The sequence below is a fragment of the Mus musculus genome, chromosome 6 (genome assembly GCF_000001635.26).
Source record: "Mus musculus strain C57BL/6J chromosome 6, GRCm38.p6 C57BL/6J".
Taxonomy (NCBI): domain Eukaryota; kingdom Metazoa; phylum Chordata; class Mammalia; order Rodentia; family Muridae; genus Mus; species Mus musculus.
The window spans coordinates 48270926-48288252 of NC_000072.6; the positions used below are offsets into that span (position 1 = coordinate 48270926).

At 42.4% G+C, this 17327-nt stretch overlaps 2 long non-coding RNA genes and 4 other non-coding genes across 8 annotated transcripts in view; 3 read left to right on the top strand and 3 right to left on the bottom strand.

Annotated features, from left to right (window-relative positions):
* The window catches only part of Gm16630 (predicted gene, 16630), a 264503-nt gene that overhangs the window by 140020 nt on the left and 107156 nt on the right, over positions 1 to 17327 (bottom strand). The gene's annotated exons all lie outside the window — the stretch shown is intronic.
* Positions 1001 to 1072, top strand: n-TCgca42. The gene has a single exon. It is a non-coding gene; the product is annotated as a tRNA-Cys (tRNA).
* On the top strand, positions 2755 to 2826 carry n-TCgca43. Its single transcript has one exon. It is a non-coding gene; the product is annotated as a tRNA-Cys (tRNA).
* Positions 4320 to 17327, top strand: part of Gm30362 — a 62918-nt gene continuing 49910 nt past the window's right edge. For all 3 annotated transcript variants that reach the window (XR_869049.1, XR_869048.2, XR_377638.3), the window contains exons 1-2: positions 4320 to 4381; positions 4976 to 5102. This is a non-coding gene — a long non-coding RNA (predicted gene, 30362). The remainder of the gene's footprint in view (positions 4382 to 4975; positions 5103 to 17327) is intronic.
* On the bottom strand, positions 7867 to 7938 carry n-TCgca3. Its single transcript has one exon. It is a non-coding gene; the product is annotated as a tRNA-Cys (tRNA).
* Positions 8846 to 8917, bottom strand: n-TCgca28. Its single transcript has one exon. It is a non-coding gene; the product is annotated as a tRNA-Cys (tRNA).

A 17327-nucleotide genomic window follows, 5' to 3' on the forward strand; every position in this document is an offset into this window, starting at 1 on the left:
CCAGGGGCAGAGGCAGGTGGATTTCTGAGTTCGAGGCCAACCTTGTCTACAAAAGGAATACCAGGACAGCCAGGGCTATACCGAGAAATCCTGTCTTGAAACAGCCCACCCCCCCAAAAAAATATTGGTGATTCCACCAGAAGTTCTTTTATTGTTGAGAATAGTTTTTGCTATCCTACCTAATTGAATTTTTAAAGAAACCAAAATTCTCACTACAATGAGCAGCAAAGGATGCAGTTTTCTGGACATGGAGGGATTCTGGGTAACCTGTGGGAGGCCTATGGGAAAGACTATGGTAAATCCAAGCCTGATTGAGTCCAGTCTGAAGGAGACGGGTCCTCTAGCACATTATAGATGTCACTATATATTCTAAATCCTTGGGTGAGGCAGTGCAGGTGACCTGTGGTAATGAGAAAAACTACAAAGTTATAAGAGGAAGACTTAGGAAACTAATTTCAAACAAGCCCTGCTCCAAGAATCTGTCACCTGCTGATCACATGTTATCAAACACTGTCCTGTGTCATGCTTCAGTGACCATGGTCTGCAGATGTCCTTCATCATATCTGTAGCTATGGTTGACTTGTAGATATGTAGATGTGACTGAATGACTTGGCTATTGAGCAAGAGTGTTTTAATTTGTTCTTACTGGAGAATCTGACCAAGGAATTCTTAGAAGACAGAGATCTTTCCATTCTGTCCTCTCCTGCCTTCATTCACCTCCAGAGGCCAGCTAAGTAGCCCTTGTGTTGCATGTGGGCTTAGTTGAGTTGAAGGCTGAAGCAGCACCAGCTGAAGCCTCCTGCTTCAGCGAGGACCTCAGCAGGAGAGTGCTGGTCATTCATGAGGACATGGCAGTCAGATGAGCAGAGGCAGCTCAGGGCTGGGCCTCATATGAGGAAGCAGATGATGACAGAGCACTGGCAAGTGCACATGCCAGATGTTAGCAGGCAGGGAGTGGCCATGCAGGTTCTGAGTGCCCATGAGACATTAACAAACAGGTGGGGGTATAGCTCAGGGGTAGAGCATTTGACTGCAGATCAAGAGGTCCCTGGTTCAAATCCAGGTGCCCCCTATGCAAGTTTGTTTTTACTCATGGAGATATCACACACACAGTCCTGTGTTGTCCATTCACTCCAGTTATGTACTGGAGTGCATCATGTGGCCAGATGGCTGTCTCCCATCTCTTCCTACATGCTGACTGTCCTCCAATTCTTATAATCTATCTCCCCTGTTCCTGTAGATACCTAGTTTCTCTGGTTCTGTTGACCTGTAGATATGTAGATATGATGTTAAACAGAAGGCAGGAACTATAAGGGAGAACTAGGGACTTTCTAGGCACAGCATAGAAGCCCTGCTTCTATGCCTGTGTTGCTCTACCCACCCACTCACTCCTACCTACCTGCCATCAGATTCTGTATACTGGGACATCTATTGAGCCTTCATAGGACCAAGGACCTCTCCTCCCATTAATGCATGACAAGGCCATCCTCTGAAATGTATGCAGCCAGAGCAATCTATACCTTTTGGTTTGGTGGCTTAGTCCCTGGGCACTCTTGTGGCCTGGTTGATTGATATTGTTGTTCTTCCTATAGGGTTGCAAACCCTTTCTCTCCCTCAGTCCTTTCTATAACTCCTCTACTGGGGACCCTGAGCTCAGTCCAATGGTTGACTGTGAGCATATGCTTGTATGTGTCAGGCTCTGGCAGGCCCTCTCAGGAGACAGCTATATCATGAATTCATTTTTAATAGCTGAGTAGTACTCTATTGTGTAAATGTATCACATTATCTGTATCCATTCCTCTGTTGAGGGACATCTGGGTTCTTTCCAGCGCCAAGCTATTATAAATAAGGCTGCTATGAACATAGTGGAGCATGTGTCCTTATTACATGTTGGAGCATCTTCTGGGTATATGCCAACGGGGTAGGGGGTATTGCTGGATCCTCAGGTAGTACTATGTCCAATTTTCTGAGGAACCACCAAACTGATTTCCAGAGGGGTTATACCAGCTTGCAATCCCAAGAGCAATGGAGGAGTGTTCCTCTTTCTCCACATCCTTGCTAGCATCTGCTGTCTCCTGAGTTTTTGATTTTAGCCATTCTGACAAGTATGAGGTGGAATCTCATGGTTGTTTTGATTTGCATTTCCCTGATGACTAAGGATGTTGAACTTTTTTTTTCCCTTTGGTGTTTCTCAGCTATTTGATATTTCTCAGTTGAGAATTCTTCCTTTAGCTCTGTATCCCATTTTTAAATAAAAAAAAAAACAAACTGGGTGGTCTGTATAGGGTAGCCATTTCCCCTGTGAGTTTTTCTCCCCCTTCCAGAGCCTCCTGCTCACTTGCTTCACCCTCAGAGGCTAAAGACTGGCTGGGCTGCTATGCCAGGCAGAGAAGGATCCTGCAGTGATGCTGCTGACAGTACCAGCTAGGGCCCTGTGAGAACTTTTGAATGACAGCCCATCTGTCAGGGGTGTCTCGGGGCTCAGGTGGAAGATAGTTGGCCAGCTCAGGAGCTAACCCAGGACAGCAGTGTGAAGTGGATCAGGGTCTGGAGGCTGCTATGCCCCTTTTCTTGGGTGATGATGCTATTCAAGGATAGGCCTGGAAAGCTACAGAGCTGAGGAAGGCATCTTACCAGTCAGGTCTGGCAACTTCTGGAAAGTGGGTTTGCAAGCATCTGTAATTTAACTTTATAGTCAGTCATAGTTTATCATCACTCGGATGAAGATCATTAACTGCATACACTAGTACCAGTGGGGGTATAGCTCAGGGGTAGAGCATTTGACTGCAGATCAAGAGGTCCCTGGTTCAAATCCAGGTGCCCCCTTATTTATGTCTGATTACTGACTTACCGTTCATCTTAGGCAGGCCACCCATGATGTTAGAAAGTCTTCATTTGCTGAGGCCTCTGGAATCAGTGTTATTATGCCCCCATTTACTGTCATTGATTACACTTCTAAACATCCACTGGCTCAAAGGCTGGAACCCCCAAGGCACATTAGCACACTGTACACTGCAGAGCTCTTATCTCTGCTGAGTTCTACCTTCTTCTTCTTTTTTTAACCTCACCATCTGTATTTTTTCCTTCATCCTCAGGGATAGTTAGTTTTAATTGTCAATTTGATACAATGTAGACTCACCTTGGAAATACAGTCTCAATGAGTGATACAATATCTGGTTAAGGTTGGCCTATGGGCATGTCTGGAGGGGGTTGTCTTGAGGACTAAAGCAATGGATGTATAGAGATCCAGCACTATTCCCAGGCAGGGATCATGGATTGTATGAGTGTAAAAAGTGAGTTTAGCACTGACAAGCATACATGCATTCATCTTTCTCTGCTCTTAACCATAGCTATGACATTACTAACTGCTTAAAGTTCCTGCTGCCTTGACTTCCCTGAAATAAGAGACTGTAATCTGAAATTGTGTGAACTTTAATTTTTTTTCAAAGCCTACTTTTAATGATGGTTTAAAAATATTTTTTCCTCCCTTCTAGTCCTCCAACCGGAAAGAAGGAATATGGTGGAAGTAGACCTGTTTAGAAATGGTTCTTTGGAACCACACCCATCTGTATTGTCTGGAAATAGGCAGTTCAGTTCACAGGTCAACAGTGGTAGCTCCATTCACTCAAAAACACTTTATGGATTTATCAAAAGTCCAGTTCAGTAGAGTCAGGGTAGCAAACAGGAATCAGCAACAGTGGCATTATCTAGCAGAGACCTCCTTAGCCTTAGCATGAGTTATCAGGAGGGTCCAGCAGGAATGCCAGGAAAAGTTCTCCACTATACTTTTCTCAAAGAAGTAAGGATCAGCGAAGATGCAAAACCAACAAGCATTGTTGTAACAGCTAGCCAAGCTCAGCTTCTGTCACTGTCTATGGAGTCGTATTTATACCCCCGCCTCCCCCCCCCCCAAAAAAAAATCCTGTGTCCTTGAAACTGCAGCACACCATCAGGAGTTTCTTGGTGTTTCTCTCTATGGAGTCCCAACAAATGCAGCCCAACTACACAATGTAAGGCAGACCAATATATGTCGGTCATTAGCAAAGACTCTTTCATCACATGTTGTCCTTTCCCATGTTTGCTTCAGCAGAACATCCTTTCTCCTGTGTCTGCTTCAGCAAAACTTTCCTTCATGAGTCTGCCTTAGTCTTTCACCTGTATCCATTTCAGGAAAATACTTCTACACGTGTTTGTCCCAGCAAAACACCATCCAACACATCTGACTTTTCAAAGAACCCTTAGGTTTCTACTTCAATTGTGAGCTAACATTTACCCTTTCTTCCCTCACTTGCCTCTTGCCAGGGCATTTTATCACAGGAGCAGAAATGAAACTAGAACACACCTTCCTCCAGTGCCCCCCACTCAATGAGCAACAGCCCAGGTATGCTCCAGAGATGCCCATTGAGTGATGAACTTCATTCTGAGTTTCAAGACTCTATTGGCAGGCTAAGATGGGGGTGGGCAGAGGCTGAGGCTGTGCTAGCATGGACAAACACTATCTGAAGGCTAAGACTTGTAGGAGACAGAAGACATCAGCAGAGGATTGCTGAACTTTTTAGTCACCAACTTGCTAATGTCAGCTGTTGAGGGGATGCTCTTTCGCTTAGGAAGACGATTTGCTCCTTTTGTAAGACTGGTACATTATGATGTCACTGGGTTGGATGGTTTGATTCCACAGTACAGGACCTACAGGATGCTCACTGCTGGAAATATACTGAAGAAATAGTATTGAAAGTGTAGAAAGGAACAATCATAATGACCCAGTAGGATACATATGAACTTGCAGAGTTGAAAGGCTGTTTCAGAGTAAAGCAATGACTGTGTGAGCTATTTGTGACAAGCTTCTCTTGTCATAGATTCTATGAGAAGGGTTTGACTTCCCATGAAAACTGAGTGGTTCAGAAAGAGAATTCAGAGGCAATGCAGATAACACTTTGCTGTTGAAAAAAATGAAACAGATCTCTCTCCATGGCAGGAGGCCTCGACTAACTCAGTTCAAGGAGAGTAGAGGATCCAGAAGCCAGAGCCTTCCCATCAGACACATCTCGGCAGTGTAGCTTGGATGCTCCATGTGAACACTGCTTTGACTGAAGTGATGCCAGGTAAATTCTCTTACATGGAAAAGGGCTTCCCAGAAAAATGAAAGCCTTAATAATATATTCTCCAACTGAAAAGGGCATCCCCGAAAAATGAAAGCCTTACTAAGATATTCTCCAACTGAGTCCCCACAGATGCTCACCTATAAGAACATTTTCTTGGCTACTTTATTGTGTTCTATTATCTGCCACCCTTTCAACCATTATACCACACCAATCCATTCCCACACTTCAACATTAGGTAGGAGAGAAGGAAGGTTAGAGGGGAAAGGCGGTTAGACCTCTTTAGACTACTTCCTGCTGACTAGGACTGTTGAGTTCCTTGAGGGCCAGTCCAATCTTTACTTTCAGAAGATCTGTAACCAGAAACACAGCAATCCAGGAACTCAGCAACCCAGGAACCCAGCAACCTAGCAACCCAACAACCCAGCACCACAGCACCACAGCACCCCAGCAACCCAGCGCCCCAGCAATCCAGCCATCTATAAATAGCATTAGCAATAGCCCCAGCATGAAACTGAAACAACACAGGAAACAACAGGTACCAAAAGCCCTCTGTGAAATTTCATATTTATATACTTTCAAGAGTCCACAGCAGCTGATGAAAATCAAGAGCTCAAGACAGTTAGAGTAAGCAGGTGTTGACACAGGCTCATATCCCACATCTGGGATTAAAACAAAAGTATATACATTATCCTAATTCATTTTTTAAATTTTTTATTAGATATTTTCTTTATTTACATTTCAAATATTATCCCCTTTCCTAGTGTCCCGTCCAAAAACCCACTATCCCTTCCCTCCTCCCCCTGCTCACCAACCCACCCATTCCAGCTTCCTGGCTCTGGCAGTCCCCTATACTCGTGCATAGAACCTTTACAAGACCAAGGGCCTCTCCTTCATTGATGACTGACTGGGCCATCCTATGCTTCATATGAAGCTAGAGCCATCAGTCCAACAATGTTTTCTTTGGTTGGTGGTTTAGTCCCAGGAAGTCTGGGGGTACTGGTTAGTTCATATTGTTGTTCCTCGAATAGAGCTGCAAACCCCTTCAGGTCCTTGGGTACTTTCTCTAACTCCTTCATTGGGAACCAACTCTGTGCTCAATCCAATAGATGGCTGTGAGCATCCACTTCTGTATTTGTCAGACACTGGTAGAGCCTCTCTGGAGAGAGCTATATCAGGTGCCTGTCAGCAAGCTCTTGTTGACATCCACAATAGTGTCTGGTTTTGCTGGTTGTCTATGGGATGGATCCCTGGGTGGGGCAGACTCTGGATTCCTCAGTCTCTGCTTCACATTCTGTCTCTGTAATTCCTTCCACGGGTATTTTGTTCCCCCTTCTAAGAAGGATGGAAGTATCCACACTTTGGTCTTCCTTCTTGAGTTTCATGTGTTTTGCAAATTGTATTTTGGGTATTCTGAGCTTCTGGGCTAATATCCACTCTACAGTAAATGCATATCATGTGTGTTCTTTTGTGATTGGGTTACCTCAACTCAGGATGATGCCCTCCAGATCCATCCATTTGTCTAAGAATTTCATGAATTCATTGTTTTTAATAGCTGAGTAGTATCCCATTGTGTAAATGTAACACATTGTCTGTATCCATTCTTCTGTTGAATAGACATCTGGGTTCTGTTGAATGGACACCTGGGACATCTGGGTTCTATCCAGCTCCTGGCTATTATAAATAAGGCTGCTATGAACATAGTGGAGCATGTGTCCTTATTACAAGTTGGAACATCTTCTAGGTATATGCCCAGGAGTGATACTGCTGGATCCTCTGTAGTACTATGTCCAATTTTCTGAAGGACTGCCAGACTGATTTCCAGAGTGGCTGTTACCAGCTTGCATTCCCACCAGCAGTGGAGGAGTGTTCCTCTTTCTCCACATCCTCGCCAGACTCTGCTGTCACCTGAGTTTTTGAACTTAGCCATTCTGACTGGTGTGAGGTGGAATTTCAGGGTTGTTTTGATCTGCATTTCCCTGATGACTAAGGATGTTGAACATTTTTTAGGTGTTTCTCAGCCATTCGGTATTCCTCAGTTGAGAATTCTTTGTTTAGCTCTGTATCCCATTTTTAAATAGGATTATTGGGTTCTCTGGAGTCTAACTTTTTTGAGTTCTTTCTATGTATTGGATATTAGCCCTCTATCAGATGTAGGATTGGTAAAGATCTTTCCCCAATCTGTTGGTGGCCTTTTTGTCTTATTGACAGTGTCCTTTGCCTTACAGAAACTTTGCAATTTTCTGAGGTCCCATTTGTCAATTCTTCTAGAGTTTAAACCATTCGTGTTCTGTTCAGGAATTTTTCCCCTGTGCCCATATTTTCGAGGCTCTTTCCCACTTTCTCCTCTATAAGGTTCAGTGTCTCTGGTTCTATGTGGAGGTCTTTGATCCACTTAGCCTTGAGCTTTGTATCAGGAGATAAGAATGGATCGATTTGCATTCTTCAGCGTGCTAATTGCCAGTTAAATCAGCACCATTTGTTGAAAATGCTGTCTATTTTCCACTGGATGGTTTTAGGTCCTGTGTCCAAGATTAAGTGACCATAGGTATGTGGGTTCTTTTCTGGGTCTTCAGTTCTATTCCATTGATCTACCTGTCTGTTGCTGTACCAGTACCATGCAGTTTTTATCACAATTGCTCTGTTGTATAACTTGAGATCTGGAATGGTGATTCCACCAGAGGTTCTTTTATTGTTGACAATGTGGTAATAGGGGTTTTATTTGGGAAGGCATTTTACTGTCTAGCATCTAAAAGAAATATGAGAAAGGGGGCACCTGGATTTGAACCAGAGACCTCTTGATCTGCATTCAAATGCTCTACCCCTAAGCTATTCCCCCACTGGTACAAGTGTACACAGCTAATAATTTTCATCTGACTGGTGATAGATTATGACTGACTATAAAGTTAAATTACAGATGCTCACAAACCCACTTTCCAGAAGTTGCCAGACCTGACCGGTGAGATGCCTTCCTCAGTTCTGCAGCTTTCCAGGCCCATCCTTGAATAGCATCATCACCCAAGAAAAGGGGCAGAGCAGCCTCCAGACCCTGAGCCACTTCACACTGCTGTCCTGGGTTAGCTCTGTGATGGGCACTGCCTTTCACCTGAGCCCCCAGGCATCCCTCTCTTTCTTTCCTGAAGACAAATGGGCTGTCACTCAGAGTTCTCACAGGGCCCTAGCTGGCACTGTCAGCAGAATCACCGCAAGATCCCTCTCTGCCTGGGACAGCAGCTCAGCCAGTCTTTACCCTCTAAGGGTGAAGCAAGTGAGCAGTGGGCTCTGGAAGGGGGAAAGAAGCTCACAGGGGAAATGTCCACCCAACACAGACAGCCCAATTCTGTGACTGGCCTCCTTAGTTATGACTACAGATTCACCAGAAAGCCACAGAGCCACATCCTTTTATGGTTGGGCTTTTCTTTCTGGTCCTTGGACACTTTTCACTGTAACTGCTGTGCCTAGAAAGTCCCTAATTCTCCCTTATAGTTCCTGCCTTCTATTTAATATCAGATTACATATCTACCATACAACAGAACCTGAGAAACTACAAATGTGTAGGAACAGGGTAGACAGATAATAAGAATGAGAGGGACAGTCAGCATGTAGGAAGAGATGGGAGACAGCCATCTGTCCACATGATGCCCTGGTCTGTAGCTCCCAGATCTGTTGAGGTACATAACTCGAGTGATTGGAAGAAACAGGACTGAGTATGTGATATCTCCATGAGTAAAAAACAATCTTGTGGTAGGGGGCACCTGGATTTGAACCAGGGACCTCTTGATCTGCAGTCAAATGCTCTACCCCTGAGCTATACCCCCACCTGTTTGTTAATGTCTCATGGGCACTCAGAACCTGCATGGCCACTCCCTGCCTGCTAACATCTGACATGTGCACTTTCCAGTGCTCTGTCATCATCTGCTTCCTCCTATGAGGCCCAGGCCTGAGCTGCCTCTGCTCATCTGACTGCCATGTCCTCATGAATGACCATTATTCTCTGTAGGCCTGAGTACCAGAGGCTTTCCATGGAAATCTCTGGCCAGGCCTGGCGTGAAGGTTACAGCGAAGAAAGCAAATTTGGGCAAAGAGGGAAGTCACTTCTCTGTTTTGGCTGTGCTGGTCAGCTCCACCTCGGTCTCTGCAGTACTGTAATTCCGTGCAACCCTGCACTGAGTCGGGTTGGGCCTGCCCGAAGAGAAGCTGACTAGTCAGTGAGGAGCTCGGCAGAGCCTCAGGTGGCACTTGGGAGAGGAGATCTCTTCCCAAATGTTACAGCTCTTAGGACAAAAGTCTCAGACAATGGAGTAGTTCTCGCACACCTTTATTCCCTGGATAGGACTTATATACAGTTTTGGGCATGATTCAGGGTTTGACAGCAGGTACTCTCATTGGCTTAGACTGAGAGTTTGGGGAAACCTTATTTGCACATGGGAGGGCTTGCAGCTACTATGTGATTGATGCTACATAACTCTCTGCAGGGGGGCTCTGGGAGGCTGTAGCTAAGTGACAGGAGCCAGGTACCCAGGAGGCGTGGCCAAACTCCTGCAGTCCCATGCAGGTGGAAATCACTGCCAGCCTGTCCTCCGGGGTTCCAGACCTTTGCTCTACCAGGGACCAGGCTGTCTGTGTACAGCCCACTACCCCACAATTCTCCATCCTTAATTCTAGCTGAGGCAAGGGCATTAAATTCCGGTGACTTCAGGTGATGTTGCTTCAACCTCTTTTATTCCAAAAAGAAGCCATATATAAACCCAATGGCCGTTTTGTTGACCTTACAGGTGAGTGGGAGGCAAAAACTGATGGATTAGAAAGTTATCTATCCACTGAGAACTCCTTATTCAGACTCTTTAGGATTGACAAATAAAATACTCTTATTTAATACCCAAGTCATGAAGAGTCTACAGATACGATGAAGAAAGTCTGGAGACCATAATCACTGAAGCTTGAACAGTACAGTGGTTGATAACATGTTATCAGCAGGTATCAGACACTTCAAGCACAACTTGATTGACATAAAGTTCTTAAGTATTGCTATTGAACCTATGTAGACTCCCTCATTAACACAGGTCATTGGCACTGTTTCACCCCAAGGATATAATATACATGGCGATGTTTGATGTCCAATGTGCTAGAGGGCCTGACCCACATCCTTCAGACTAGACTCTATCAAGCTTAGATTTACCATGTCCTTCCCCATATATCTACCCCAGGATATGAAGAATCCCTCCATGTCCAGCATACTGCAGGCTTTGCTGCTCAGTGTAGTGAGAACTTTGGTTTCTTAAAAAACAAAAAACATTTTTATGTGAATATGCTTTTGTTTTAATCCCAGATGTGAGATATGGAGCTGCTTCAGATTGTCCACAGACGCTAAATACAATTGCCTCAGCTTCTAGGAGGGTTTTGGTATTCGACAGCTACAGATAGTTCATGTTTGGAATTCTGGGGAGACTTGAGAGCATACAAATGTGTGAGCTCAGAGAGGGCCTGCAGCAGCTGCTGCCCCAGCTGCTGCTGGTTTGTGCTACTGCTTTTGCTATTGCTGGTTTGCTGGTTAGACATATTCTGGTAACAATTTTCTTTTTTGGTCCCAAGGCCCTAATCAGATGGTAGTAGTCTAAAGAGTCTCCCTTTCCCCTCTAACCTTAGTTCTCTTCTACCTAGTGTTTGGAGGTTGGAAGGGATTGGGCTTGAATGAGGGTTGGAAGGGTTAAAGCAGCCAAGAAAAGCATGCCTATAAGTAGTGCCAAATGTGGGGCTTGTCATAATGGAAATCTGACTTCTATTGCTGTAGAGGGGATGGCAGGGTAGAATGAAATGAATATTCTGTTTCAGGATGTTGCAAAAGGTTTATCAGTGCTTCTGCCTCTAGGTTCTCTCTCACTTTTCTCCCAATGGGAATTTTCTATCTCTTCTCTTTCTTGCTATATTATGGCTCAAAAAGGTTGAGAGAATAGATCAACAATTAGAAAAGTTGTGAGAGGATATGGAGGGGTCTGAGAAACAAAAACTGGATGTAATAGGAAAAACAGAAGGGTTACCCTATTCTCTCATTTTTAAAAGCATTGCAGAATTGACTATGCAACTGTGGAGTTATGGGTAGAGATTGAAGCACCTGAGAAGTGAGTAGCACCAGAAAAATGGAACAAAAAGGTTAAGAGCTGGCGACTGCAAGCAGGATGAAAGGGGGAAGCAGACATCACTAGAAGGCAGATCGCTGTCCCACCCTTTGTCAGGCATTTTAAGTTCCAAGTCCCAGAAGTTCCTGAGTGGGGCAGGGAGCTGGAAAGATAATAAGCCCATGCAAGATGACAGAGTTAAGAAAAAAACAGTCCATCTGGAGAGGAAGTGTTAATTATGAGCCAAGTGTAGCACCAGAGGACATCCTGGAATGATGAAATCACCATCAGTTTTCCCAGGAATTATGCAGCACATGCCTGCTAATGGTTCTGATCACGATTGTGATAAGAAAATGTGGTGTCCAATAGAAATGATAGATTTTAGGCTTTTTAAAGAGGTTATTATTTCCTAAAAAAATGCATTTCCCCTTATGTAAAACAAATATTCAGTAACTAGGCTACCCAAAATAGAGTTCTTACCCAAGACTTCAAACATTTGTAATAGCTGTTGTAGAGGCTAGTCAGCAGTTGCAATGGTTAACGTGGAGGACAGAGGAAGCAGTGAATATTGAACAATGAAATAGAATAATAAGAAAAAAATATTATTAAAGATCAATTGGTTGGTGAAGGGCACTATTCTGACTTACAAGAACAAATTTGATTTGATGATTTGATGACATTACAGAACTATGTTACTTGGTGATTTTAAGAGCTTAGAACAAAGTCACAGTTCCCAGGCACAGACCTACTACATTCATAAAGATTATACAATGCTGAGGGAAGCCTTCACAAATTTCTTGTAAAACAGGCCTCCATACCCAAATAGCACTGGGAGGGAACGAGCCTCCCAGGAGTGTGGACAGGCCTGTGAGAGCAGGTAAGACCAGCACTGCCACTCTGAGGAATCTGCCCAGAACCTTTAGGACACAGGAACCAAGGGGCTGCCTGGGACAGGAGAATTCTACTCTCCATTGGCACCCAGAGCTGATTCTATGCCACAGAGCTACATAAACAAATACCACCAGGAAAAAGCTAGTCTCCTAGGACTGACTACACACCTTCAAGCACAGGAATGACCACCACTTCTCTTCAAATTTCTGGCCTGAGAGGAACCTTCACAGAGCCATCAGGACATAGGCACCAAGGATAAGCTGGAGACAGAATCCTTCTGGTCTCTGTCTGCACCCCAGAGCTGACCCTGTACCACAGCTCTACATACCCAAATTCCTCCCAGAGAGAATGAGTCTCCCAGTAGTACAGACAGAGACCAGAAGGATTCTTACAGGAGGGACAAGCCACAGTCAGAGACAGCAAGACTAGTTAACACCAGAGATAAGGAGATGGCAAGATGCAAGCACAAGAACATAAGCAACAGAAACCAAGACTACTTGGCATCATCAGAACCCAGTCCTCCCACCACATCAAACCCTGGTTACCCCCAACACACCAGAAAAGCAAGATGCTGATAGAAAAATCACATCTCATGAGGATGATAGAGGAATTTAAGAAAGATGTAAATAACTCCCTTAATGAAATATAGGAGAACACAGGTAAACAGGTATAACTTCTTAAAGAGGAAACACAAAAAAATCCCTTAAAGAATTACAGGAAAACATAACAAAACATGTGAAAGAACTGAACAAAACCATACAGGATCTAAAAATGGAAATAGAAACAATAAATAAATCACAAAGGGAGACAACCCTGGAGATAGAAAACTTAGGAAAGAGACCAGGAGTCATAGATGCAAGCATCACCAACAGAAAACAAGACATAGAAGAGAGAATCTCAGGTAAGAAGATACCATAAGAAACATTAACACAACAGTCAAAGAAAACACAAAAGACCAAAAGCTCTTAACTCAAAACATCCAGAAAATCCAGGATGGAATGAGAAAATGAAACCTAAGGAAAATAGGTAAAGAAGAGAGTGAAGATTCCAACTTAAAGGGCCAGTAAATATCTTCAACAAAATTATAGAAGAAAACTTGCCTAACCTAAAGAGGTGCCCATGAACATACAAGGAACCTACAGAACTCCAAATAGATTGGACCAGAAAATAAATTCCTCCCATCAAATAATAATCAAAACATTGAATGCACTAAACAAAAAAAAGAATATTAAAAGCAGTAAGGGAAAAAGGTGAAGTAACATATAAAGGAAGAGCTATCAGAATTACACCAGACTTCTCATCAGAGACTATGAAAATTACAAGATCCTGGGCAGATCTCATTCAGACCCTAAGAGAACATAAATGCCAGCTCAAACTACCAAACCCAGCAAAACTCTCAATTACCATAGATGGAGAGACCAAGATATTACATGGCAAAACCAAATTTACACAGTATCTTTCCACAAATCTACCCCTACAAATGATAATAGATAGAAAACAGAAAAACAGGGAGGGAAACTACACCCTAGAAAAAGCAAGAAAGTAATTTTTCTTTCAACAAACCCAAAAGAAGAACCACACAAACATAAAAATAGCATAAAAAATAAGCAGGAAGCAACAATCACTATTCCTTAATATCTCTTAACATCAATGGACTCAATTCTTCAATAAAAAGACAAAGACTAACAGACTGGATATGGAAACAGAACCCAGCATTTTGCTGCATACAGGAAATGCACTTCAGTGTCAAAGACAGACACTATCTCAGAGGGCTGGGAAACAATTTTCCAAGCAAATGGTCCCAAGACACAAGCTGGAGTACCTGTTGTAATATCGGATAAAATTGACTTTCAACCAAAAGTCATCAAAAAAGATAAGGAAGGACACTTCATACTCATCAAAGAAAAAAATCTACCAAGAAGAACTCTCAATTCTGAACATCTATGCTTCAAACACAAGGGTACCCACATTCATAAAAAAAACTTTAATAAAGCTAAAAGCACACATTGTTGTGTTGTCACACAATAATTGTGGGGAACTTCAACACCCTACTCTCATCAATGGACATATCAGGGAAACAAAAACTAAACAGACACACAATGAAACTAATAGAAGTCATGGACCAAATGGATTTAACAGATACCTATAGAACATTACATCCTAAAACAAAAGAATATACATTCTTCTCAGTACCATATAATGGTCACAAAACAGACCTCAACAGATATAAGAAGACTGAAATAACCCCATGCCTCCTATCAGATCACTATGGATTAAAGCTCGTCTTAAATTCCAACAGAAAACAATAGAAGACACACATTCACATGGTAACTAAACAATGCTCTACTTAATGATAATGTGGTCAAGGAAGAAATAATGAAAGAAAGTAAAGACTTTTTAGAATTTAATGAAAATGAAGGTACAACATACCCAAACTTATGGGACATAATGAAAGCAGTGCTAAGAGGAAAACTCATAGCTCTGAGTGCCTCCAAAAAGAAACTGGAGAGAGTATACACTAGCATTTTAACAGCACACCTGAAAGCTCTAGAACAAAAAGAAGCAAATACACCCAAGAGGAGTAGATGGTAGGAAATAATCAAACCCAGGGCTGAAATCAACCAAGTAGAAATAAAAAGAACTATACAAAGAATCAACAAAACCAGGAACTGGTTCTTTGAGAAAATCAACAAGATAGATAAATCTTAGCCAGACTAACCAGAGGGCACAGAGACAGTATGGAAATTAACAACATCAGGAAGGAAAAGGAAAATATAACAACAGAAACTGAGGAAATCCAAAAAATCATCAGATCCTACTATAAAAGTCTATATTCAACACAACTGGGAAATCTGGATGAAATGGACAATTTTCTAGACAGATACCAGGTACCAAAGTTAAATCAGAATCACATAAATGATCTAAACAGTCCCATATCCCCTAAAGAAATAGAAACAGTCATTAATAGTCTCCCAACCAAACAAAAAGCCCAGGGCCATATGGGTTTAGTGCAGAATTCTATCAGACCTTCAAAGAAGACCTAATACCAGTACTCTTCAAACTATTCCACAAAAGAGAAACAGAAAGAACTCTACCCAACTCATTCTCTGAAGCCACAATTACTCTAATACCTAAACCACACAAAGACCCAACAAGCAAAGAGAACTTCAGACCAACCTCCCTTATGAATATTGATGCAAAAATACTCAATAAAATTCTCGCAAACCAAATCCAAGAACACATCAAAATGATCATCTATCACGATCAAGTAGACTTCATCCCAGAGATGCAGGGATGGTATAGTATATGGAAATCCATCAATGTAATCCACTATATAAACAAACTGTGTCAGTACTCCTGGGAGACCCATTCTCTCTGGGAGGATATTAGGTATGGAGAGCTGTGGTACAGGGTCAGCTCTGGGGTACAGACAGAAACTAGAAGGATCTTGTCCCCAGCTGATCCTTGGATCCTGTATCCTGATGGCTCTGTGAGGGTTCCTCTCAGGCCAGAAATTTGAAGAGAAGTGGTGGTCATACCTGTGCTCACAGGCTTGTCTGCACTCCTGGGAGGCTCGCTCTCTCCCAGCACCACCTGGGTATGGAGCCCTGTGGCAGAGGACCAGTTCCAGGCAACTCCTATGTTAATGCAGAAATGTACCTAACTATTACTTTAGAAGTTTGTGTGTTTTCAGAGCAAAAGATCAGACATTAATGAAGAGAAAGCAAGAAAGACAAACGAAGGAACCCGGGGGATTTAAGCCTCACAAAGTTCCTGAACTGCTATTTCCTCAAAATTTGTATCCAGAACTATTTCAAAGCAGCTAGCTCAGATGTCCAGCCTTACAGACTGTTTCAGCCAGGACTTCAGTTAAGCTCTACACATTTTTCTCACTCAGAATGAATACAGCTAGCTCTCCCAGGACTTCGCCAATAGTCCAATTTTCTTAGGATCCCCAAAAGATATCTTCCCTCTCAGACAAAAGGAAGCAATTTTAAAGACATTATGTCCCCATTACTGAGAGGTGGGGTGGGTCACTCCTTGGGTTATAGATGTTTTTTGCTGTTTAGGGGGGTCAGTTACAAGTTGTCATCCATCTTGATCAGGGAGGAAACAAAGGAAAGGAGGTTAAAATCAGGGATCTCCTTCCTTCCTTCCTTTCTTCCTTCCTTCTCTCTCTCTTTCCTTCCTTCCTTCCTTCCTTCCTTCCTTCCTTCCTTCCTTCCTTCCTTCCTTCCTTCTCTCTCTCTTTCCTTCCTTCCTGCCTTCCCTCCTTTCTTCCCTCCTTCCTTCCCTCTTTTCTTTCTTTCTTTCTTTCTTTCTTTCTTTCTTTCTTTCTTTCTTTCTTTCTTTCTTTCTTTCTTTTCTTTCTTTCTCATTCTTGACTCTAGTTTTCTTTCTCTCCTATCTAGTATTAGAGGAACAGAGGGGAAAGGGGATAAAAGGAAAATGGAGAGGATATGGGGAAATGAAAAAAAGAAAAGTATATTATTGTATCTACCTTTAAACTAAAAAAGCAACAAGTCTCATATATTTTACCTTGGTATGGATTTTTTATACTGACAGAAATTTAAGGTTATAATTTTTTTACAACATAGTATATGTTTTAACTCTTATTTAAAGTATTGTGCATATGCAACACATTTTAAAAGTAAAGTTTTAGACTTATTAAAGCTACTAGTTTCAACTGTTTAGAATAATTGAGAAATGCAAGTTAGTAGTCAGTCACCTATAAACAAACCTATAAGTAATGTTAGGTACTAGTTAATTACAGAAATAAGCTTTATTTAGTCTCCTGCATAAGGTTTCAAAGTTCCTCAGTAAGTAAATATCTAGAAACAAGCAAAGTTTGTCTATTTATATGTATTTTAGAAAGATGGTCCTCAAATTCTTCATAGAGCTGAAGGATCTGACATTTAGTATATTTTAATAATTAAAGGCTTTTCAGAGAGTCAAACAGGCAGCAGCCCCATTCACCTTTAAATCAGAAAATACACACTAAAGAACTTCCAACTGTAGTTTGCTTGAATTGTGGCAAAAATGGCAAAAATGAACTATTTGTAGGAAAATGTAGTCATGCTATTAGAAATATACACATGCAGTTGACAACAGCACAGTGGAGGAGGGTGGAGTCTACATGTTTAGTCTGTGATTTCAGCAAAAGGGACAGGCAGAGGAGCTGTCCATGGTATAAATCACAGATCCAGAATGTGAATGTCTG